Source organism: Bos indicus x Bos taurus, chromosome 24 (genome assembly GCF_003369695.1).
Source record: "Bos indicus x Bos taurus breed Angus x Brahman F1 hybrid chromosome 24, Bos_hybrid_MaternalHap_v2.0, whole genome shotgun sequence".
NCBI classification, from domain to species: Eukaryota; Metazoa; Chordata; class Mammalia; order Artiodactyla; family Bovidae; genus Bos; species Bos indicus x Bos taurus.
Genome location: NC_040099.1, coordinates 38,159,305 through 38,184,559, shown reverse-complemented (window position 1 = coordinate 38,184,559; position 25,255 = coordinate 38,159,305). Strand labels below are relative to the sequence as shown.

The 25,255-nt window shown below is 40.3% G+C and overlaps 1 protein-coding gene across 2 annotated transcripts in view; it reads left to right on the top strand.

Moving 5' to 3' along the window:
* Positions 1–25,255, top strand: part of DLGAP1 (DLG associated protein 1) — a 788,387-nt gene that overhangs the window by 344,315 nt on the left and 418,817 nt on the right. The window lies entirely within an intron of this gene.

Sequence of the window (25,255 nt, the reverse complement as noted above, 5' to 3'; positions counted from 1 at the left end):
TTCGCCAAAAAGCCACTAACACCTGGAATGGTTTACAATGGCTTCGAAGCCTTTTCCTAGCACTTTAACTAAATTCAGCTTAGCCCAACTAGTGTGTAATGCATGTTTGATGGGGGCAGGGGTGGTGGCGGTGCAGAGATCAAAGGGAACCAACTTAAGAACCACCTTTGTCTTTTATAAATGGAAGTGCCGCTGCAGCCACAAGAACCTGACAGCACGTGTTTACATGATGTTGATGCTAAAAGTCTGGGAAGAAGGGCTATTTTTTGACCTTGAGGTGCTATTCTGACCTCTAGACTCATCTCCTACAATGAGGAAGCAAATTCAGATTCACTCATCTTGGGGTATCTGTGTTGGGCTGTTTTCAAGGTAAGACCACTTGTCTCATAGCAAGAGGTTATTTCGAAGCCAAGTAACTGTTTTCTGTAACTACTTCTGATAGATCTTTCTGGCAATGTAAAATGTCGATTTGAGGAATTCCTTGAGGATCATGGAAAGAATCCAAGGAATGTCCTGTGTCTGTGGTTAGATTAACAATTTTTTTTGTTTGTTTACATTTGTTATCACAGCAAATAGGACTCAGGTACGAAACGTTAATCTTAGAAAGTAAAGAGCTACTCAGAAAACATTTCATTTGGTGTTTGTGGTCTACTGAAAAGGGCAGCATCACAGTCCAAAAGTGAAGTGAAAGGGGTTGTTGGAATCAAGGGAACCAAGTCTTGGGTCAGTTGCGTGATCAGGGGCCATTGGCTTTCCCTAATGCCGTGAAGGACTGTCACCACATGAGTGGAATGGTTATGACAATGATACCTCCTTGAGTTGTCACGGGTATCAGATGCAACATGTGCAAGAAATGCTCGGGCATATGGAGGGTGCATGTGCCTGACCTTGGATGGGGTCGGTGCCATGTCCCTGCACATACTCCAGGCTCAGGGTCCTCTATAATGATTGTGCATCCTCCATTCATCTCATTTCCTCCTCCATCCCCAGAATGCAAATTGTGCTTGCCACTTGGTCAGTGCTCAAGAGACACTTATAGAAGGCAGGTGGGCAGGCAGGTGGGTTTGTGCTCTTATCCTGATTGCCCAGCATCCCGATCTTTCTGCCTCCACCTGGTCCCTTCACACTGCCTGGTTTCTGTTTCATTTCTGGATTATTGTCTCAGACGTTGGCCATCTGGCTCTCGAACACAACAGCTGAGATCAAGCCCCATCACTCTTCCAGGTCAAGTCCATGGGGAACTGTCATGGCTTTCAACAAACTTAACAGCCATATATGACATGTAATCTCTGTTATATTTCCCCTTCCAATGAGTGTATTTGCATTCCTGTATTTTCTTGGGATCCATTTTTATTCCAATATTGTTATTCATATTTTTAAAAACATCACTTATCACCTAACTGAAAAGATGTTTTGTAGGAGTCAAAAGTTTATTTTTTCCCCAAGATAATTGCTTATCTAAGGTTCATATTTTTGTGTTTTTTATTTAAGTATAGTTAATTTACAATGTGGTGTTAGTTTCAAGCATACAGCAAAATGATTCATTTATAGCTATATGTATTCTTTTTCAAATTCTTTTCCATTATAGGTTATTACAAAATATTTAGTATAGTTCCCTGTGCTATACAGTAGGTCCGATGGCACCCACTCCAGTACCCTTGCCTGGAAAATCCCATGGATGGAGGAGCCTGGTGGGCTGCAGTCCATGGGGTCGCAAAGAGTCGGACATGACTGAGCGACTTCACTTTCACTTTTCACTTTCCTGCATTGGAGAAGGAAATGGCAACTCACTCCAGTGTTCTTGCCTGGAGAATCCCAGGGAAGGGGGAGCCTTGGTGGGCTGCCGTCTATGGGGTCGCACAGAGTCGGACACGACTGAAGCGACTTAGCAGCAGCAGTGTTCATATGTTATCTAAAACTCCTCATTTATCCCCCCACTATCCCCTTTGGTAACCATAAGTTGGTTTTCATTATATGTAAGTCTGTTTCTGTTTTGTAAATAAAGTCATTTATATCATTCTTTAGATTCCAAATATAAGTGATATCATATGGCATTCATCTTTCTTTGACTTACTGCAATCAGTAAGATCGTCTAGGTCCATCCATGCTGGGGCAAATGGCATGATGTCATTCTTTTTATGGCTGAGCGACATTCCACTGCATATATGGACCGCATCTCCATCCAGTCCTCTGTTAATGGACATTTCGGTTGTCTCTGTGTCTTCCCTTTTGCAGACAGTGCTGCTGTGAACGCTGGGGTGCATGTATCTTTTTGAATTAGTTTTCTCTGGATATATGCCCAGTAGTAGGATTGCAGGATCATATGGGAACTCCATGTTTAGTTTTTTAAGGAACCTCCATACTGTTCACCATAGTGGCTGCACTGAAGTCCATATATTTTTTTTAATTTCAAACTTTGGGAGTTGAGAAAAACAAAATTAAGAACATGTGAAAAACAACCATAAAAGCACCAGCTCTGTGTGACAGCTTTTGTGGGAGCTGGGCTTCACTTAACAGGGTTTGGAGGACTAGTCGTTCTCTCCTGGAAGAGCAAAGGCATTAAAAACATGTGGCGGTCACAGCAGGTGAGGGTGGGTACTACATCTAATACATTTGAGGGTTCCCCCCAACTGGTGACTCAGACAGTAAAGAGTCCACCTGCAGTGCAGGAGACCTGGGTTCAGTCCCTGGGTCGGGAAGATCCCCTGGAGGAGGGCATGGCAACCCACTCCAGTATTCTTGCCTGGAGAATCCCACGGACAGAGGAGCCTGGCAGGCTACAGTCCATGGGGTCACAAAGAGTCAGACATGACCGAGCAACTAAGGACACACCCCAGCAGGGGACCTGGCTTGTAACAGATACACCCAAGTCTATAGAATGAATGAATTCCTGTTTCAAAAGCCATGGACAAAACCTTAGGGCAAATAAGGAAACAAGTGGTGCATTTTTCTATTAAGTAAACAGGAATAGCTGTATCAGTGGGACTCCGTCCTGAAAATGCAGTTGAGACTCATCGTGACATTCCCTGCAAACAGAGACCAGTGCTGGTGTGTTTGTGCCCGGATTTATATTAGGGGCCAAGTTTTCAAAATAGGGATTCACATTATTTTTCTTCCTTTAGACTAAAGCTGGATTAAAAGCATGGCTTACCCAAGCACTGACTTCATTTATGGCCGCAAGAAAGGGATGGTTCTACTTTAACACTTTATCATTCTCTGTCTTGAAAGTGAAGGTTAGTGACATCTACAAAATCATTCATGAAGTCACAGTGACTATTATCTTTTATTCATGGCTTAAAAAAAATGTAGTGCCTGTCAGTAAATGAAAGGTTAGATTTTTCATTATTGTTTTTGAATTATTCTGATTTTTTTTCAGTGCTGATGCATACGTCAGATATATATTTGGGCAAAATTTAGCAGTTCTTCCCTCTAACATAGCTCAAGAAATATTTCTGTACCTCTGCTTCATCATCTTATCGATAACCCTGTTTAGGGATATTTTAACAGGAAACCATGAGAAGGTCTAATCTTGATATAAAGGGTATATAATTTGCTATTGGTAGAATTTCAGTCTTCAAGGGATACTCACATGTACATGTGGCAAGTGTGCATGTGTGTCACCTGTTGCAGATTCCATACACAGGCATAGGCTTGATCTTAGCATATTGGTTAGTTCTGTAAGATAGAGGTATTCTTTAATAACTCTTACCGTTCTAGCAAAAAATCCTGGAAAAGATCCAATAATCCCTTAAACTAAGCTGATATAAACTAATTTGTTTTGTTGTTCAATTGCTCAGTCGTGTCCGACTCTTTGTGACCCCATGGACTGCAGCACACCAGACTTCCCTGTCCTTCACTATCTCCCAGGGTTTTCGCAAACTCATGTCCATTGAGTCGGTGATGCCATCCAGCCATCTTGTCATGTCATCCCCTTCTCATCCTCCCTTCAATCTTTCCCAGCATCTGGATCTTTTCTAATGAGTCAGTTCTTCACATCAGGTGGCCAAAGTATTGGAGCTTCAGCATCAGTCCTTCCAATGAATATTCAGAATTGATTTCCTTTAGGATTGACTGGTTTGATCTCCTTGTTGTCCAAGGGACTCTCAAGAGTCTTCTCCAACACCACAGTTCAAAAGCATCAATTCTTCAATGCTCAGCCTTTTTTAAGGTACAACTCTCACATCCATATGACTACTGGAGAAACCATAGCTTTGACTCTATGGATCTTTGTTGGCAAAGTAATGTCTCTGTTTTTTTTTTTTTGTTTTTTTTTTTTTTGGTTTTTTCTCCAATTTTATTTTATTTTTAAACTTTACATAATTGTATTAGTTTTGCCAAATATCAAAATGAATCCGCCACAGGTATACATGTGTTCCCCATCCCGAACCCTCCTCCCTCCTCCCTCCCCATACCATCCCTCTGGGCCGTCCCAGTGCACCAGCCCCAAGCATCCAGCATCATGCATCGAACCTGGACTGGCAACTCGTTTCCCACATGATACTTTACATGTTTCATTGCCATTCTCCCAAATCTTCCCACCCTCTCCCTCTCCCACAGAATCCATAAGACCGTTCTATACATCAGTGTCTCTTTTGCTGTCTCGTACACCGGGTTATTGTTACCATCTTTCTAAATTCCATATATATGCGTTAGTATACTGTATTTATGTTTTTCCTTCTGGCTTACTTCACTCTGTATAATAGGCTCCAGTTTCATCCACCTCATTAGAACTGATTCAAATGTATTCTTTTTAATGGCTGAGTAATACTCCATTGTGTATATGTACCACAGCTTTCTTATCCATTCATCTGCTGATGGACATCTAGGTTGCTTCCATGTCTTGGCTATTATAAACAGTGCTGCGATGAACATTGGGGTACACGTGTCTCTTTCCCTTCTGGTTTTCTCAGTGTGTATGCCCAGCAGTGGGGTTGCTGGATCATAAGGCAGTTCTATTTCCAGTTTTTTAAGGAATCTCCACACTGTTCTCCATAGTGGCTGTACTAGTTTGCATTCCCACCAACAGTGTAAGAGGGTTCCCTTTTCTCCACATCCTCTCCAGCATTTATTATTTGTAGACTTTTGGATCGCAGCCATTCTGACTGGTGTGAAATGGTACCTCATAGTGGTTTTGATTTGCATTTCTCTGATAATGAGTGATGTTGAGCATCTTTTCATGTGTTTGTTAGCCATCTGTATGTCTTTTTTGGAGAAATGTCTATTTAGTTCTTTGGCCCATTTTTTGATTGGGTCGTTTATTTTTCTGTTTTTTAATATGCTGTCTAGGTTGGTCATAAGTTTTCTTCCAGGGAGCAAGCCGTCTTTTAATTTCATGGCTGCAGTCACCATCGGCAGTGATTTTGGAGCCCAAGAAGATAAAGTTTCACTGTTTCCATTGTTTCCCCATCTATTTGCCATGAAGTGATGGGACTGGATGCCATGATCTTAGTTTTTTGAATGTTGAGTTTTTAAGCCACCTTTTTCACACTCCTCTTTCATCCTTCATAAAGAGGCTCTTCATTTCTTCTTCACTTTCTGCCATAAGGGTGGTGTCATCTGCATATCTGAGGTTACTGATACTTCTCTCCCAGCAAACTAATTCTTACAGTGGCCAAAGAGTTACATTTGTATTATGTAGACAAATTATTCTTCCCCACATACATTGAACTGAAGAGTCAAACAAGCTATTCTGGAAAATACATATTTAGCTGATAAAAACTAAAAGCATTTTAAGAAAAGACTGGCTCTTTGGCATAAAAAATCAATTATCTTAAATATACTTAATATTTAAGTGGTCGTTTTTAAAATACTTGAGTCAGTTTCCTTGCTATATCAGGATTCTTTCAGTGTAACTAGAGATGGCAGATCATTTGGGATCTGTACAAAAATGATTTCATCTTAACAGGAACAAATCAGAGAGTCACGGTAAAAGCTTTATAGTTAACACATTGAATTTATGCTTTTTTGTTACAGTATCATGATAGTTTAAAGCTGTTTGATAATTTATCTTTAAAAGTCTTTAATCAGATAAATCTTGGACACCAGAAATGCTTATGGGCTAAGAAAGCCTAGTTTGAAGACAATTGAAAGAAGAAGGTGGAGCTTCTTTGAAAACACCATAGAAGTCAAGGAATAAAAGTGATTCATTGCAAGCATCTGATTTATATATCTTTTTTTAATGCGGATGTTGAGTAAAGGACAGCATCTAATGCAGAATGCATAATGTCAGGAAAATGTGATTAAATTGCTGGCTGCAAGGTGAGTGGGTCTAAACACTCAGAGGAAAAGGTGCTAGACCATTAGACTGAGCAGCATAGATTGCGCTCAGAAATGACCTTCGCAAAAAGCTTTAGATGATGGTTACGTTAGTTGAAAGGGCTCCAAGCAGGAAGAGTTGTTAATTCTGAAAGGAGTCAATCAGTGATGCTTTTCATTTCTCTCTGCTGCTTCCCACAAAACTAATTATTTCTTTTCTAAAGATATGATTTTTTTTTTAAATCAAATTCTTGTGTAGTGGAATAATGCTGTTTACAGTGAAAGGGGGGTGCCTTTACTTGTTGAAACTTGATTCACTAAATCAGAGCCCCTTTTGGGACTTTTCTTTCTACCTTCTCCCCAGGCTTAATAAATGCAGAATCTGAATAATTTAATGATTCAATCAAATGACAAAGTACAAAGTGGATATCTGAGCTGGAGCTCCTCCTGGTTCTGAGTGAATTGTGTATTTTCCTTGTAGCCTCTTTTATATCCCTTCTGATGAAGTTTAAAACCAATGCTTATTATTCTTCCCTCATAGTATCTACTCATTCAATAAGTATTTATGAAATGTCCTGTAATGCAAAGTATGAGTCAATTACCTCTTAAATACATTGGTTTTTTTTTTTAAAACTTCCAGTTGTGGTGGATGCTGTAGTTTGCCATCCAGGTAACTCTTAAGAACCAAAGTATTTATTGCACCCCTGCTGGGAGTGTTGGCAGCTGATGGCTCTCAACCACATCCTTTCTGGACATTGCCTTTGGTTAAATGGACCTGTCTCACTCAAGGTTATGCTTCCCTGCACCCAGGGCAGCCCACATCCAAGGACCATTGCTCTAATGGTCCATCTCAGGGTCTGTCTTCAGGGCACTCAAGCTAACCCATAAACCCTAGAACATCCCGTCTCCACCAATCTTCACACTTCCCTCTATTGTTTCCATCATCTCTGTTCATAGTCAGAGCAGCACTGTAATTTTGGTACCAAACTTAGTGCATGCTAAGTTGCTTCAGTCATGTCTGACTCTGTGCCACCCCATGGACTGTAGCCTGACAGGCTCCTCTCCATGGGATTCTCCAGGCAGGAATACTGGAGTGGGCTGCCATCCATCCCCTCCTCCAGGGGATCTTCCTGACCCAGGGGTTGAACCCGGTCTCTCTAAGTCTCTTGCATTGGCAGGCAGGTTCTTTACCCCTAGTGCCACCTTGGGAGCTCAGATGGCTATTGCTTATCAGATGCTAACCATCAAAACAAGATATTCTGAGATTTTCCCTCTAAACTTTGCAATATAACTGGTGTGGAAGTGAGGGATGCTCAGTGTCCAGATTATGCTTAAAGGGAGTGATAAGCCTGGTGCTTGGTGTTAGTCTGTTTTTAAAAGCCAACTGAATCATTAACTCATCTGAGGAATGTTCTCAGTTGACTCCTGTTGACCTAATTTCTTGTGTTGCACGTTATGCTTCAAGTAGACTTCATAGATTGTTCTGCCCATCAGGAGAGCAAACGGTACGAACTAGTGAAATTCGGTCCCATTTATTGATTTTTGTTTTAATTTCTGTTGCTCTAGGAGACAAATCCAAAAGATATTACTGCTTTTAATGCCAAATAATGTTCTTCCTATGTTTTCCTCTAGGAGCTTTATATTACCCGTTCTTACATTTAGGCCTTTAGTCCATTTTGAGTTTATATTTGTGTATGGTGTTAGGAAGTGTTCTAATTTTATCCTTGTACATGTAACTGTCCAGTTTCCCCAGCATGACTTGTTGAAGAGTCTGTCTTGTCTTCTTCATTATATATTCTTACCTCATTTGTGATAGATTAATTGACCATAGGTGACTGGATTTCTTTCTAGGCTTTCTATTCTGTTCCATTGAGCTGTATTTCTGTTTTTGTTCTGGCAGTTCTATACGGTCTTGATGACTATAGCATGGTAGTAGAGTCTGAAGTCAGGAAGCCTGATTCCTCCATTTTTCTTTCTCAAGCCTTTGACTGTTTTGGTCTTTTGTGAAATTTACATGATGTACTAAATCAGCTATACTTCAATAAAAATTTTTAAATTACAGTAAGTATAGATACTACATTATTACATTATAAAATAAAACTTTATAGGATCAGGCCTCAGCCTTTGCACCTCTTCCTTAAATTCAGGCCACAGCAGGAGAGAGCAGGGGCCTCATCACGGAAGAGGCATCGTGTTAGCAGGGCCCCTGTTCACTGGGTTCACCACCTGTTACCCTGGGGCTCCTGAGCCAGCTCAGTGTTTTCTGCACATACTTGAGGAACATGAACAAGACAAACACCTTTTCTGTGGTGGAAAGACTTTCTCTGTTTTCTGTTAGAGTCATTATTTTTCATCCCTGAGCTTCAAGGAAAACAGAGTATCAAGTCCTACAATGATCCTGTTTTCTTTCTCGCTGGTCAGTTCTCTTTATCATATTTATGAAGCACCAAATCCATCCACGAGGACCCTGACTTGCACACTTGGGACACATCAGGGGACAGAACAGACACCTACCCCGAGTTCCTATCATTGTCCACTTTCTTTATCCCCCATCCACGAGGGGCAGGGAGGGAGGAGCTAGGAAAGGAAGCAGCAATTTTGTGGAACACGTCTGCAGAGTTTCTGCACACACAGACCTTCTTTTAATTATTCTGTTCTATTCTCAGATCATGTGGCTTACTTATTTGCTTAGCTTATATGGTTGCTTTTTAAATAAATTTTATTTTATCGAAGTATAATTACTTTGGAATGTGTTAATTTTGCAGTGTGCTGTACAGCAAAGTAACTCAGTTATAAATACATCTTCTTTCTCCTGTTCTTGTTCTTTTCCATTATGGTTTGTCACAGGATGTTAAATATAATTCCCTGTGCTGTACGGTAGGACCTTGTTGTTTGTCCATTTTGTATGTAATAGGTTGCATCTGCTCATCTCAAACTGTCAATCTTTCCCTCCCCGACCCTCGCTCCACCTTGGCAACTACAAGTCTGCTGTCTATGCCTGTGGGTCTGTTTCTATTTCATAGATCAGCTCATTTGTGTCATATTGTAGATTCCACATGAGCGACATCCTGTGCTATTTGTCTTTCTCTGACTTAGTGTGAAGATCCCTAGGTTCATCCATGTTGCTGCAAATGGCATTATTTTGTTCATTTTTGTGGCTGAATTCTGTTCCATCGTATATACACAAGATATATGGGCACTTTTGAGTACTGAAATGTGATTTTTGGTGCGCATAAGACTGAATGTTGTCACCCTCCTCTGCGTCACTTGTACATATGCTGTAGGAATGAGGGGCTGGTGAAGGGAGGGAGATTTATTTAGTATACTATGGGCTTCCCAGGTGGGACTAGTGGGAAGAATGCACCTGCCAGTGCAGGAGATGAAACAGACCCAGGTTCAACCCCTGGGTCGGGAAGATCCCCTGGAGAAGGAGATGGCAACCCACTCCAGTGTTCTTGCCTGGACAACCCATGGACAGAGGAGCCTGGTGGGCTACAGTCCATGGGGTCACAGAGAGTTAGATACAACTGAGATAATGTCTGTTCTATTATGTACTTTATGTAAGACATGGCATTTAACCTGCACTGTGAGTTTGAGTTGGATGCTGTCTTTATCCCTATTTTATGTAAAGAAACCTGAACCTTAGAGACAGGCTATATACCCTTCTGGAGAAGAAACAAATCGTATCAGTCTGAGCCAGGACTGAACCCAGGTCCCCCTGCCTCTTCCCTGCTGTGCTGACTCTGCAGGTAGAAACAGCCCACTCTGGTCTCTCAGACTTAGCATTGGACCCAGAGCTGGAGAACCATTTCCCAAGTCCAGTAAGCATTTTTTTTTTCACATTTCAAAACAAATGTGCTTTAAAATGAATTTGAGTAATAGAGCCCCGTGGGTGAGAGAGGACATACTGCCAAAACAGGTGTGACATCGGAGGCATCCTTCATGATGGTGGCCAGAAATATGTAAATCTGTTGAAAGTATGTATTTCAGCTTTAGGATAGAAGAGTATGTTTTTAAGAGTCTTAAAGCCATACTCTTCAATCCTAAAGTTATAAATTTAATGAATTCTCTGAGGCCAAATGAGGGGAGTTTGTGTCTCATGGAAGACTTAAAGTACTGACATGTGAAATATTGTTCATTTCTATATATCCTCCTTTGTTTGGAGTGGCCATGTAAGGATAGTTATCAGTGGATCAATAAATAAAAATTAGTGATAATGTAGGCTGAATGTAAGATCCTGAATACTTACAGTAAAGCTGACATTCTTAACAACTTACTGACTGGAGACATCATAATATGTCTTTTGTTACTGGAGTGTTTCAGTATTCACTTACATAACAAATCACTGGCCATAGGCATTAGTTTCTGCAAAAATCCCCTGGTCAGTAATGTGTTAAAAGCTAAATCAAAAGAGAACACTGTATATTAGCTTGTAGGGAATCTGTCCACCTTAATCACCAGAACAAGGATGTCAGAAACACAGCCCAGCACCTGGGTGGCACTGTCCTTCCCCACACACAGTGGGAACCAGGTCATACAGCTCTTTTGTGCAAAGGCAAGATGGGGTTCACGTTCATTCAAAACAGTGCTCTTGGCTGGCGCTACCCATGGCTTAGAATTGGCAAACATGGGAGCCTTTTTGTCATCATGGACTGGATTCTCTGGGGTCAATATGTGTTTTAGAGAGTACCCAAGCTCCCGATGCTACACACCATTTGATGTGTATTTCTCTAAGTATGTTTTTCTAGGCAGACTTCAGAGCTTTCAGTCCATGAAAGGGTCACAGTCAGGAATGCATTGATCTCATGTCCTTTAAACCCTCTTCAATGTTTCTGTCAAGGGCTTTCAATAAAAGGTGAGCAGCGCACAGTTCAAAGGCCCACTTCTCTGGCAAGGGCCAGCATTCCGTGCTGCTGATTAAAGCAGGGCCACATGCTCTGATGATCAAAGCCAGCTTAGGTCAGCGAACTGAGGGCCTTACCGGGCTGGCTCGGACACCTGCCTGGCAGGGAAAGGCGAGGGAGAACCTCTGGAGAGCCCCTCAGATGCTGCTTCTTGAGGGTCTTCTCTGTGCCAGAAAATAAGGACCCGGTGTTGAATTGGGTCCTGTTCAGATTAGGCTTATTCTCATGAGCACATAGTAATTACTTCTGTTATGGTGGCTCTGACGGTAAAGAATCTGCAATGCAGGGGACCCAGGTTCTATCCCTGGGTAGGGAAGATCCCCTGGAGAATTCCATGGATAGATGAGCCTGGCAGGCTACAGTCCATGCGGTCGCAAAAGAGTTGGATGTGATTGAACGAGTTGGATACGACTGAGTGACTAACATTTTTATTTTTGCTATTTGCTGTCAAGGACAGAAGGGTGGGAATTGTCCATAAAATGAGTATCTCCAAGAATAAACCTGTCCCCAGAATCGTCACCATATATAGACAAGTATACAGTATTTATTTGCAGTCTTTCATAGATCTAAAATCATCAGTTTAGGAATAAAGAAATATGTGTTGTTTTATTAGCATCTAAATTCATCTTGCCGGTTCAGGACTCTAGAAATGTATTGTTTGTAAGTTTGGCCACTAAACAGTTTTTTATGGTGTTTCATTCAGAGACTAGGTTACTCAGGCAATAGCTGTGACAAGATATGTTCAATTTATGTTTCAATATTTAATGTTCACCAGTAAGTAAAGCCTCGGAAATTGAGCACTTCCTAAGGAATTTAGTATTTAACTTTACGGTGATTAGAAGCATCTTAGAGAAGTGGGGTGGAAATACGCAGAGGCTTCCATCTGGTGGCTTCTGTTTCTCCATGAAGTTGGGGAAGCTGCCCAGGAGGAGGAGCAATGTCAGAGGTTCGAGGAGAACGTGCTAGAAATAAACACTGTCGTTTGTTTTGCTAAAAGCAAATCCGTCAGCTACCTGACTTAATGCTTCAGTTTTAAAATGAACAGATTAACAAAATGTACTACGTATTTGAAAAGCAGTATATAGCATATGAATTTAGGGTCAGATTATCTCTATTTGGGTCCAGCAAACTCAGTAGGTATGTGATGTTGGGCAAGTAACACTCTGTGCCAGTTTCCTCGTTTGCATGATGGGGAAATAACAGGACCCACTTTGACAAGTGTTGTAAATATGACTGCTATAGGTAAAGGCTTATCTCTATGTCAGTAGTACCTGATGCACAGAAAGCAAGTGTGAGAGGCAACAGCAGCAGAGACAAGCTAAAATGAAGGACCTTCCAAATAAAGGATTCTGATTAGAATTTTAAATTACTAATACAGAATATTGAGAAGCTATTGCAATCATGAAATTGGAGCAATTTTTTACCAAGATGCATGCATGCTAAGTCACGTTAGTTGTGTCCAACTCTTTGCGACTCCATGGTCTGTAGCTCGCCAGGCCCCTCTGTCCATGGCGATTCTCCAGGCAAGAATACTGGAGTGAGTTGCCATTTCCTCCTCCAGGGGATCTTCCTGACCCAGGGATCAAACTCATGTCTCTTATGTCTCCTGCACTGGCCCCTGGGTTCTTTACCACTAGTGCTACCTGGGAAGACTACTTAATAAGATAGTCAAAGACAACTTAGAGAATGAAAAGTAAAAGGACACAGTTATTAAACATAGACGACCAGGAGCTCCACAGCCAGACTGCATCTCCACCCTCCCTTGCAGTTTGGTGTGGTCGAAAGCAGGAGTTATGCCCCTGAAACCTGAGAAGTGATGTGTCGCTCCTAAGCCCAGTCCTCTGTGCATGGTGATCAGGGTCTTGCTTGTCTTTGGCCATGGCAGAGGGGAGACTGGCATGTGGGCACAGTGGCCTTGGAGGCTGCAGATCTACTGAAGTGTTGGTTTTCTGTAGACAGTATAATCAGCAGATGTGCATTTCCAAAACTCTACTCCTTTGGCAGGTGGAGGGGATCTAAGGGGCTGGTGGGATGGACCAAAGGTAAAGACCGACACTTAAGGAACTGCCCAGTTGAAAGGAATAAGCCTGATGGAGGCAGGGAGAGAGGGGAGAGACCAGTGAAATATTGGCAGGTAGCAGCAGTTTGTGTGGGTGTGATAATGAGGTGCCAGGGTAGGAAACTGAGGTCGACATAGATGTCACAGCTCTGGGGGTGTTGTGTCTCATCACCTCATTAGCAACCTCTCCACCATCACCTTCTATAGTCTATTTCAAACTATTTTCAGGCTGTTTCCTGTCTGGAATATATAACCTGCCCAGCCTGGACAATCTAGAAAGTTCCTGAACTGCCTTTTCCCCTGCATTGCCTCTTCGCTGAAGGCTTTGCTCACCTCCAGATGAGCCTGGCTGCTTATCCTTTGCCTCATCTCTCTTGTAGCGCATGTGAAATGTGGTCATTGTGCTCACTGAGCATCTTTATCCTCCCAACGTTCTCCATCTAGGAGACTTGAACTAGCACCAGCCCCACTTCCATTCTTAGAAAATCTACACAATTGTATGATTACGGTTCTTTTAGTTACTTCAAAGTTAGCAGTTTTCTTATAAGGAAACTCTGCTTAGCAGCATGTGAACACACTTGCACTGAGGGAAGAGAAGAAAGAAATTACTCTTTCCTTTCCAACAGCCAGTTTTCCAGAATTGTACATACATAGCATACTCAAATTAAACATATCATTCACACGCTGAAATGGTTGATGCTGAGACCCTGATGCGGGGAAAGATTGAGGGCAAAAGGGGAAGGGGACGACAGAGGACGAGATGGTTGGATGGCATCACCAACTCAATGGACATGAGTTTGAGCAAAGTCTGAGAGATGGTGAAGGACAGGGAAGCCTGGTATACTGCAGCCCATGGGGTCACAAAGAGTCGGATACGACTGAGTGATTGAGTAACAACAACCTTTAACTCTTAGGACACACGTAGCTGTTTACCTGATATATTCTTCTCTTTCTCAGAGTATCAGAACCCCAGTTTTATTTGAAATAGCAGTGTGAGTGGCTGCAAGACCACATTTCCCAGCCTGCAGTGAACCAGTATGTGGTCATGGGATGGTAGGAAAAGGTAGTATGGACTACCGCTTGTCGTAGTGACTCGTCATAAAGAACTGACTCACCTGGAAGATTTATCCCTTTAGACTCCCTCCTTCTGACCCTATGCCTGATGGCTGGCACCCTAGCAGCTGTCTTGGAACAAGAGGTGACCTTAAATTTGGAGAGTAGTTCTAGAAAGGAAGAGCATTAAGATAGTAAGTATCTGGGGCTGGACTACCAAAGAACCAAATACAAACATACGATGGGTTTTCCACTATAGACAACCAAACCTAATACCATCTAGCAGGATTTAACTTTTGGTAATTAACAAAAGTGCCCTAATTTTTCTTAAATTTATTGTGATTTCCATGTAGCTGTGTGTATGCTCAGGAGGTTACAAATTTTTTTCTTGGTAGAAAAATTAGAGAAATAATATGTGATGCTGCAGTTCGTCCTGTAATGTCCAGAAGGGCCTGCAGGTAGAGCTTGTTATGGAAAACAGCACAAAAAAACAACAACTTTTTGTTGAGTCCACAGCATGGGGTACTAACCACTGTACTATCACAGCTCTGTGTTGGTTACAAATACACTCAAATTCTAGGATGTGGGGCAGATCATTTTTTGTCTTTTCTATATCTTTAGAGACAGTCAGATATGGCAGCCCCCAAATCCTTTTGCCCCGTGGCATGCCTCTCTGCTTTTCCACTGCCCTGCTCTTTCCCCATAACCCAGCCCATCCCACTGCTACCTCTTGTGACCTGGTGAAGGGACTCATTCACCCAGTGGTTCCTGTTCCTGGAAGAGTGGGGATAGATAGTGTCATTCTCCACCCACCCCCTTGCTGTATTGAGATACATTAATAGGTTGAAGGTGTACAGCATCATGATTTGAAATGATAAGCATTGGTTAACACATACATCACCTCGCATAGGTACTGTGTGGGTGGTTAGAACATTTGATTTACTCTTTTGACCACTGTCGAGTATATAATACAGTATTATTACCTCTCGTCACCATGCTGTACATTACATCCCCAGAACTTACTCATTTTATAAGTAAAAGTTTGTTCTCTTTGACTAACATCTCCCAGTTTCCCACCATTCAATCTCTGTTTCTATGAGTTCAACTTTTCTTTTTTACGATTCTACACAAAGTCAGAGAAAGCAAAGTGTTATATAGTATTGGACACTCAGTTATGTCCAATACTACATAATCACACTTATTTCACTTAGCATAATGTCCTCAAGGTCCATCCATGTTGTTACAAAGGTAGAGTTTCCTTTTTTATGGCCGAATGATAGTCCATCATGTATATACATTTATACCACGTTGTCTTTATCCATTCATCTGTTTACAGACACTTAGGTTGTCTCTGTGTCTTGGCTACTGTAAACAGTGCTTCAGTGTACATGGAGGGTGCAGAAACTGTTTCACGAGATGATTTCATTTCCTTCAGATGTATACCCAGAAGTGGGGTTGCTAGATCATGTTGTAGTTCTAGTTTTAATTATTCAAGGGACCACTGTACTGTTTTCCTAATGGCTGAGCCAATTTACTTTCCCCCCAAGAGAGACAGTCATTCTTTAACCACACTTATACCATAACTTTCATGTGTTATTATGCTAAGTTAACATTTTCTATTTGCAAAAGAGACTTTCCTGGTGGCTCAGTGGTAAAGAATCTGCCTGCAGTGCAGGATATGTGGGTTCCATCCCTGGGTCGGGAAGATGCCCTGGAGAAGGAACTAGCAACCCACTCCAGTATTCTTGCCTGGGAAATTCCATGGGCAGAGGAGCCTGGCAGGCTACAGTCCATAGGGTCACAGAAGAGCCAGACACAACTTGGTGATTAAACAACAACAACACTTCCACCAGAGTAAGGAGAGGAATGGGAAGAGTGAACCCCATCCTGCATGGGCACATGATTGTCTCTTCTACTCTAACCCTAGACATGTGCCTGGTACTCTTTATTTCTACAATTTTGTCATTAATTTGTCAAATGAGTGAATATGTAATGACTAGGCAAAGGAAATGGCAACCCACTCCAGTGTTCTTGCCTGGAGAATCCCAGGGACAGGGGAGCCCACCGGGCCGTCTGTGGGGTCGCACAGAGTCGGACATGACTGACGTGACTTAGCAGCAGCAGGCAATGTTTGGTGCTGACGTGGTGGATGCCCCAGCATCAGCTGAAACACAGAAATAATGATGGATCGCAATGAATGTTTGGTTACTACTGGTCACAGAGGATTACTAATGCCAGACAGTAAAGCAAAACCCCAGTCAACTGCATCTACTCATTCAGGGAAAGGAGCAGAAGTCAGGAGGAGTTTGGGGCAAAAGTCAAAAGAAAATTGGTGCCTGTCACTCCCTTCCTGTTTCCTATCCCAAGCCTTCATCAGTATTTGTTCTTCTGTCTTTGAATAACCATGTTTCCCTTTCATGCGCTCGTTCAAAAGTCAGAAAAGTTAAATATAACCCCTTAAAGCAGTATACTGAGCACTTGTGCTACTTGAATAAAAAGCTATGGTAATTGTATAGGAATAGAGATCATTATTTTCCCCTATAATTGGTTTTGGTTTGTCTGCATTTCATATGAGAATAAGACACCTTCTGCATTTTTTGAAAATCATTTTTCATGCCCAGCATTTTCTTTTTTGGACAGAGGTGATAAGTCTTCAGAAACTATTTCTATCCAACAGCTGTAACTGTTCTTGAAAAGCTTGACTCTTAGAAACTTTGTAGCATCATAAAAAGCTCTCCATATTTCTGCATAGAGTCTCTGCAAATACCTTCTAATGATAGGGCTCTAGTTCATAATTGGTAAAGGTAAATAGTAAAATTTAGAATAATCTAATGATGTAAATGTGATGGGTTAACAATTCATAAATCTAATATGAAGGTTAAAAGGCAGAAATGGTAAGTACTTAGTTGCTCAGTTGTGTCCGACTCTTTGTGACCCCATGGACTGTAGCCCACCAGGCTCCTCTGTCCATGGGATTCTCCAGGCAAGAACACTGGAGTATGCAGCCATTTCCTTCTCAAGGAGTTCTTCCCAACCCAGGGATCAAACCTGGGTCTCTTGCATTGCCAGCAGATTCTTCACCATCTGAACCACCAGGGATAGTCAGAAGAGATAAAACTAACTGTAATTACAATAGTTTAGGGATACACACGGAGAAGGCAATGGCACCCCACTCCAGTACTCTTGCCTGGAAAATCCCATGGACGGAGGAGCCTGGTAGGCTGCAGTCCATGGGGTCGCAAAGAGTCAGGCACGACTGAGCGACTTCACTTTCACTTTCCTGCATTGGAGAAGGAAATGGCAACCCACTCCAGTGTTCTTGCTTGAAGAATCCCAGGGATGGGGGAGCCTGGTGGCTGCCGTCTATGGGGTCACACAGAGTCGGACACGACTGAGGTGACTTAGCAGCAGCAGCAGGGATACACAAGATTTTTTAAATGTATATGGTGACATCAAAAACACAAAAAATGGGGGAGGAGCAAGGCAAAAACATAAAGGTTTAGAATGCATTCAAATGTAAGTTGTCAACCACTTAAAATAGACTGTTAGTTGTTTTATGTAAGCCTTGTGGTAAACACTAAGCAAAAATCTAGAGTAGATACACAAACTGTAAAGGCATCTATGCATACCACTACAGATAATCACCAAATCATAAAAGAGCAAGACAAGGAACAAAGGGATTACAGAAAATTAGCTATTTACTTATTGATAGAAAAAAAGTTTTAATGGCAATAATTACTTTAAATGGACTAAATGCTCCAATCAAGAGGCAGAGTGGCTGAGTGGATTAAAAAAACAAGGTACATCTATATGCTGTCTAAAAGAGACTCAATTCATATGTAAGAGCACATTCAGAACACACATGAAGAGATGCAAAACATAATCCGTACAAATGAAAACCAGAAGAAAACTGGAGTAGCTGTCCTTTAATCAGACAAAATTGACTCTTAAGACTAAGACTGTACAAAGAAACAAAGTCATTGAAAAGGGGTCAGTCTACCAAGAGCATATAACACTAGTAAATATCTATGTACTCAAAATAGTAATGCCTAATTATATAAAGCAAATATTAACAGACATAAAGACAGCAACATGCAGGGGACCAGGATTCAATCCCTGGGTTCGGAAGATCCCCTGGAAAAGGAAATGGCAATCTACTCCAGTATTCTGGCCTAGAGAATTCCATGGACTGTATGGCCCATGGGGTCACAGAGAGTCAGACACGACTGAGCAACTTTCAGAGTAGGGATGTTAATCAATGGATAGATCATCCAAACAGAATCAGTAAGGAAATAAGAGCCTTAAATGAAATTAGTTAAGGCTGGTATTAAGAACATCACTGAACTTAAAAAAGCAACAGAAAACACAGTCTTCTCAAGTGTACACGGAACAGTCATTCTTAAGAACAGATCATGTATGAGGCCACAGAACAAATCTTAGTTTGTTTTCTGAGCCTGTGAGTCTGCTTCATAAGTAGGTTCACTCGTATCATTTTCTTAGGTTCCATATGTAAGTGATGTCACATGACATTCGTCTTGGGCTGACTATCCCTCTCAGTATAATAATCTCCAGGTCCATCTGTGTTGCTGCAAATGGCATTATTTCGTTCTTTCTAACGAGTAGCATTTCCTTGTATGTATGAACCATGTTGCCTTTATCCATTCATCTACTGATGTACTTTTAGTTTTAGCTGCCCAGTTACTCTCTAGTAACTGATGGTACCAAAGAGGAAAGGTGAAGGGAGATAAATTAGATAACCAACAAGGACCTACCTCATAGCACAGGAAACTCTACTCAATATGAGAAAAGCATTTGAAAAGCATAGATGCATGTATAACTGAGTCACTTTGCTGCACACCTAAAGCTAGTACAGCATTGCTAATCAACTAATAAAATCAAAGAAACCGCTGAAGACTTAACACCTGAAGTGTGAAGACTTAAGTACTGGGGAGTGAGCGGGATGGATGCTGGGTCATGCATTTGTCCCTCTATTTTTCCAGGTTCAGTAGTTGGGTCTATGAAAGAAACTAACAACACAGACTAATGGGGGAAAAGCACATAAATGCACTAATGTTTAATTTACATCTATGGGGGTGTCACAGGCCAAAAAAAAACAAAAAATACCCAAAAGAGATTTGAGAAAGAAATGCCTGAGGGCAAGGTTAATGCACAGGCAGACATCACCACTGTCTTCTTCTTATCCAAGCTCAGACACTAACATTTTCACTGTAAAAATGTGCCCCAGTACTCCCACCTTGATCTCTGTGTGATTTTACGTAGTGCTGAAAATGGTGGCAGCTAAAACTCTTTCACAAACTGGTGGTTATATACTGTGTAACCAAGATTAATAAATCAGAAACACCTTCATTTTAGTGACTCACTTTTTCCTTTTCTGACTTATATGGTTTTCCTTTTCATTGGCATTTTCACAGTATGCATCAGTGAATATCCTGGTAATCTAATTGACGTATAGTTCAGAACACAGAACGCTAACATTGGCCAAGGTTAGGATTGGAGAATGTTCACGTTACCTTCTGTGAAGAACAGGCTAAGAAGGCTCGAAGGGAAATGGTGGTTACCGAGGTAGAAAAGGAAGCCCTTGTAGCTCTTAATTATTAGCCTACCTGCTCTATCCATCATACTCAGGAAACAAGACAGAAAGATTAAAAAAAAAATTAATACCATAAAGAGGAAAACAGAGTTTCATTTACCTCAAGTCCTAAGATCTTTCTTTCATGGTGGAAGAAACGGCACCTGAAATAGAAAATGTAAGCAGAAATAGAAAGCTGCTTCTCTTTCTGAAGTCAACATGACAAGTCTTGCTTAAGGAAAACAGGTCTATGTACTTGAACTACATATGAGTTATCTAATTATGATAGAACCTTAAGCTAATCCCCTAGAATTATTGTGGTTTCTGCAGAATTCACCCTGAATATTTGATGCTATTAAACTCTCCAATCATTCACTAGGACTCCAGTCAGGCGCTCAGTTATTTGAACTTCTCCACTTTCAGACCCCATGGACTGTAGCCCGCCAGACTCCTCTGTCCATGGGATTCTCCAGGCAAGAATACTGGAGTGGGTAACCATTCCCTTCTTCAGGGGAATCTTCCCAACCCAGAGATCAAATCCAAGTCTCCTGCTTTGGCAGGCAGATTCTTTAACGTCTGAGCCACCAGGGAAGCCTATCACACACATATATTAGTAAGATCATACTTCATTTAAGTTCCATATCAAGATACTAACAGACCTGCCTCAAAACAAAGAACACAAACCTTTCTAAATACAAAAAGATATGCAAAAGCAACAGAACAAGCAAATGCTGTAGACCAGGCGAGCAGTCTTTTGTGTCCCCGACCCCAGACAATGGCAAACCGCTGTTTTGTAAATATAAAATCACCTGCTTGGACTTCATGGCAGATTGCCTAAGCATTTCTAAATGTTTTCTTTCACTTTCAGTACACATATCATGGCTTAGTTCGTGGACCAGCACAGGTATAAACCACACAGAGAAGGAATAGGAATGTAAAGCAGTAAGAGTCAATCAGTTCAATTGCTCAGTCGGGTTTAACTCTTTGCAATCCCATGGGCTGCAGCACACCAGGCTTCCCTGTCCATCACCAACTCCTGGAGCTTACTCACACTCATGACCATAGAGTCGGTGATGCCATCCAACCATCTCATCCTGTGTCATCCCCTTCGCCTCCCACCTTCAATCATTCCCAGCATCAGGGTCTTTTCCAATGAGTCAGTTCTTCATATCAGGTGGCCAAAGTATTGAAGTTTCAGCTTCAGTCCTTCCAATGAATATTCAGGACTGATCTTTAGGATGGACTGGTTGGATCTCCTTGCAGTCCAAGGGACTCTCAAGAGTCTTCTCCAACACCACAGTTCAAAAGGATCAGTTCTTCAGTGCTCAGCTTTCTTTATAGTCCAACTCTCACATCCATACATGACCACTAGAAAAACCAAAGCTTTCACTAGATAGACCTTTGTTAGCATATTAAAAAGCAGAGACATTACTTTGCCATCTAGGTTGGTCATAACTTTCCTTCCAAGGAACAACCGTCTTTTAATTTCATGGCTGCAGTCACCATCTGTAGTGATTTTGGAGCCCCCAAAAATAAAGTCAGCCACTCTTTCCCCATCTATTTGCCATGAAGTGATGGGACCGATGCCATGATCTTAGTTTTCTGAATGTTGAGCTTTAAGCCAACTTTTTCCCTCTCCTCTTTGACTTTCATCAAGAGGCTCTTTAGTTCTTCTTCGCTTTCTGCGAAGGGTGATGTCATCTGCATATCTGAGGTTATTGATATTTCTCCCGGAAATCTTGATTCCAGCTTGTGCTTCATCCAGTCTAGCAGTAAGATTAGGGGTATATAGAAATATACATAAAACGAATGACAAACGGATTCTGTTTATTAAGCAAGGAAACCGTTAGACTCATGCCCTGATGCCACAGAGCCCTGTGTAAGCAAAGTAAAATCTCAGCCTTTAAATGCTTCCAATGTTACAAAGTTGGTACCTAAGTAGAACCCATCCCAAAGAGCCAACTGGGCTTTAAGCTACAGCCAGTCGGTAACATCCTTATTTTTTTATTTGCGTCCACCTTTTCTCTGTAACTTTCTCCCCAGGCTTCTATCGATGGAGCTCCTAGCAGCTTCCAGTTTGGCACTATTTTTTTGAATCAATTTTTGCTCACATAAAATCTTAAATTTTTAAAACATGTTTCAGTTTTATTTTTTTAATAGGTCAAACATTTAGATCCTACTAATAAATGTAAAACGGCTCTAATTCATGAATTTTTTTTAGAAAGGATTTTCGGTTACTTAAAACAGAATTCAACAGTCCGTCTTAATGTATTGATATATTATTATATATATTTTATATATGTATACTTTCCCCACTTGGAATAGTATATGTAATTTTTTCAGACAGAAAATCTGAAAATTATGCTAACACTTACCTAATAAGGAGAAAGAGGATAAAATATATATATAACATATGAACATGTAAAGTTAATACATATATAAGCAAATATTAGCATTAATGAAAGGATAAATCAGAGCATTTAAAAATAGTAACCAAAAGGTAGAGGAAGGAGATAATACATGGGGATAAGAATAGAAACTATATTTGTTTTATAAATTTAACTTTAGAGTCTTATAAAAATGTATATAAGTATAAAACAATTAAATTTAATATAAAGCAATCTCTACATCAAAATGTGACAATTGCACCTTTTGTCCAGCAGGTGGCATAACAGCACCAGGCAGACTCTTCTAGTGTCTGAAACAAATGACTTTTTCATTTGAAGGTTGTCCTAAGTGGAAGGTTACCTACTGTAAGGACAAAAACAACTGCAAAGGAGCATCAACTCGTTTTTTCATTTTCTTGATAATTTTTTATTATTTATTCTGATGCCATGTGTATGTATTATTGTATCATTGAAAATATGAATGTTTGATGTAAGGAAAAGACACAGCAAAAAAATTCTGTACTGCTGAATTTGAATAAGTAGTATTTTATGATATAAATTATTTTATTAAACTAAATGATCCTTAGCTTTGTCCTCTGGAAAGACTTAGAAACAAGGGCTAAATCCTGCATACTGAGATCATAGTCTCCACATACCATTTTCTAAACAGCTGATTACAGCTCTGTGGCAGGAAATGTACAAGATAATCCCAGAATAGCAAAGGCATCTTTGATGATATTCAATTTAAAAGGCTCCCAGCAGCTGGTGATGAGAAAACTTGAACAATAGTAAAGCCAATAACTGCAGTAAGTTGAAACATATCAAAGGTGTTAAAGTTCATGTATTCCTCCTAGTGATACCATGAAAATAAAATACTATGGACCATCCTTGAAAATGTGGAGAAACCAAAATAATTACAAATTAGCAAAGAAAGGGGAGAGATCAGGGAAGATGGGGATGAATGGAGTGGAAGTTAGGGGTTCGCAGATGCACACTGTTAAATATAGGATGGATAAACAACAGGGTCCTAGGGTGCAGCACAGGGAATTATATTCAATATCCTGTGACAAACCATGATAGAAAAGCATGTATATGTGTGTGTGCATATTACTGAATCATTTTCTGTACAGAAATGAACATTGCAAATTACTTCAGTTAAAAAAAATAAAGGAGAAAGATCATATATTCTGCTTTCTCTATACAAACTATTCCAAGTAACCAAGTAGGTAATGAGACGTTTCCTTTTATAGAAATATGTCATCTAATAAGTGTTAGTTGCTCAGTCATGTCCAACTCTTTGCGACCCCATGGGCTGTAGCCTGCCAGGCTCCTCTGTCCATGGAATTCTCCAGCAAGAATACTGGAGTGGGGAGCCTTTCCCTTCTCCAGGGGATCATCCCAAGCCAAGGATTGAACCCAGGTCTCCTGAATTGCAGGCAGATCCTTTACTGTCTGAGCCACCAGGGAAGCCCCTCATCTAATAAATGAAGAGAGAATTTTAAAATTTCATCACCGCCATTCTACAGCCTTTAATCAATCATCAGATTCAGACTGTGGGAGGCACTGACTGCCGATGTCACCCAAAAGCCGTGGGGCATGTGCTTCCGGATGGAGGTGTACGTCACCACCTGTGGGATGTTTTTTGCCACAAACTGAACCTCAGTCTAGTGACACCCCTACTCAGTACTGACTCCATGGAGGCGTCAAGCACTCTGAATGTGGCCAGGCCAAGTGGGGATGTGCTTTAAGTGTAACATACATGCCTGAGGGTAAAAACTTAGTATGGAAAAAAGCATGGAAAATACCTTAATAATATTTAATACTGACTACATGCTGAAATAATATTTGTATATATTAGATATTAAAATAACATCCTTAAAATGAATTAAAACTATTTCTTTTCCTTTTTAAAATGTCTTATTATAAAATTTGAGAGCATCTATGGTAAAAACAAAAATGTGTGTAAAAGGTCAAATAAATTTATGGTTAATATTATGTTTCTGTTTGGACAGCTCTGCTCCAGTTTTCACTACAACTTTCAGGAAATACCTGGGACAGAGGAACATGTTACATGGCACCAGAAAAATGGAAATAACAAAATCCAGGATTTTTGGAATCACTGCAATTCATATTTCTAATCCATTTTAACTAGTCAAGGTTAACAAAAATGTATATGCCTGATCATTGTAATTCATGTAGAGGTAATCATGAATATTGATATCTATGAAACCAAGATTTAATTTCTCAATTATATTCTCACTGTTGCTAATAAAAATAAATATATAACAATTAAAAACTATCTTTGCATGGCCAAAAGTTATTTATTTTATTACCATTGATCTGTGAACCACACTGTGCAAAACACTGATATGTATCTGTTCCTCCTGAAAAACTTTTAAATAGAAAACCTTATTATCTCAGCTTTACAGCTATATACAGGCATAATTATTATCTCTCTAAGAAAGCCTAGGTTTAAAGTTTACTATGTCCTTAAGGCTCCAAATAGCATTATGAGAATGAACTTAATTTAAAATAATTTTGATTAAAATGTAACAAAGCCACATTAGACGTGAAATATTTTAATTCTGTCCATCCTCTTCCACTATTGTCCCCCAAATTAAACATCAAATGAATAAATTTACTATAAAAAGGCAGGATAGGTATTATGTATATTCATATTTCAATTTTAATATGACAATTTTTACATACATGACATAATAGGTATACCTGTGGAGGATTCATGTTGATATATGGCAAAACCAATACAATATTGTAAAGTTAAAAAATAAAAAAAAAAAATAAAACCTCAACAAAAAAAAATAGATAACCCTAAAATTAGGTAATTTGTCTTTCAGTTTATTAAATCAGAAATTATTTAATAGTATCTAAACTTTTACTTCCATTGTTACTCATTTATGAAAAAAGTATGCATGTTTAGCATGCTTTGATTTTGATCAGGATAACATATGTCTAACCAACTTGCAGAAATCTTATTAAATAGTGGAAT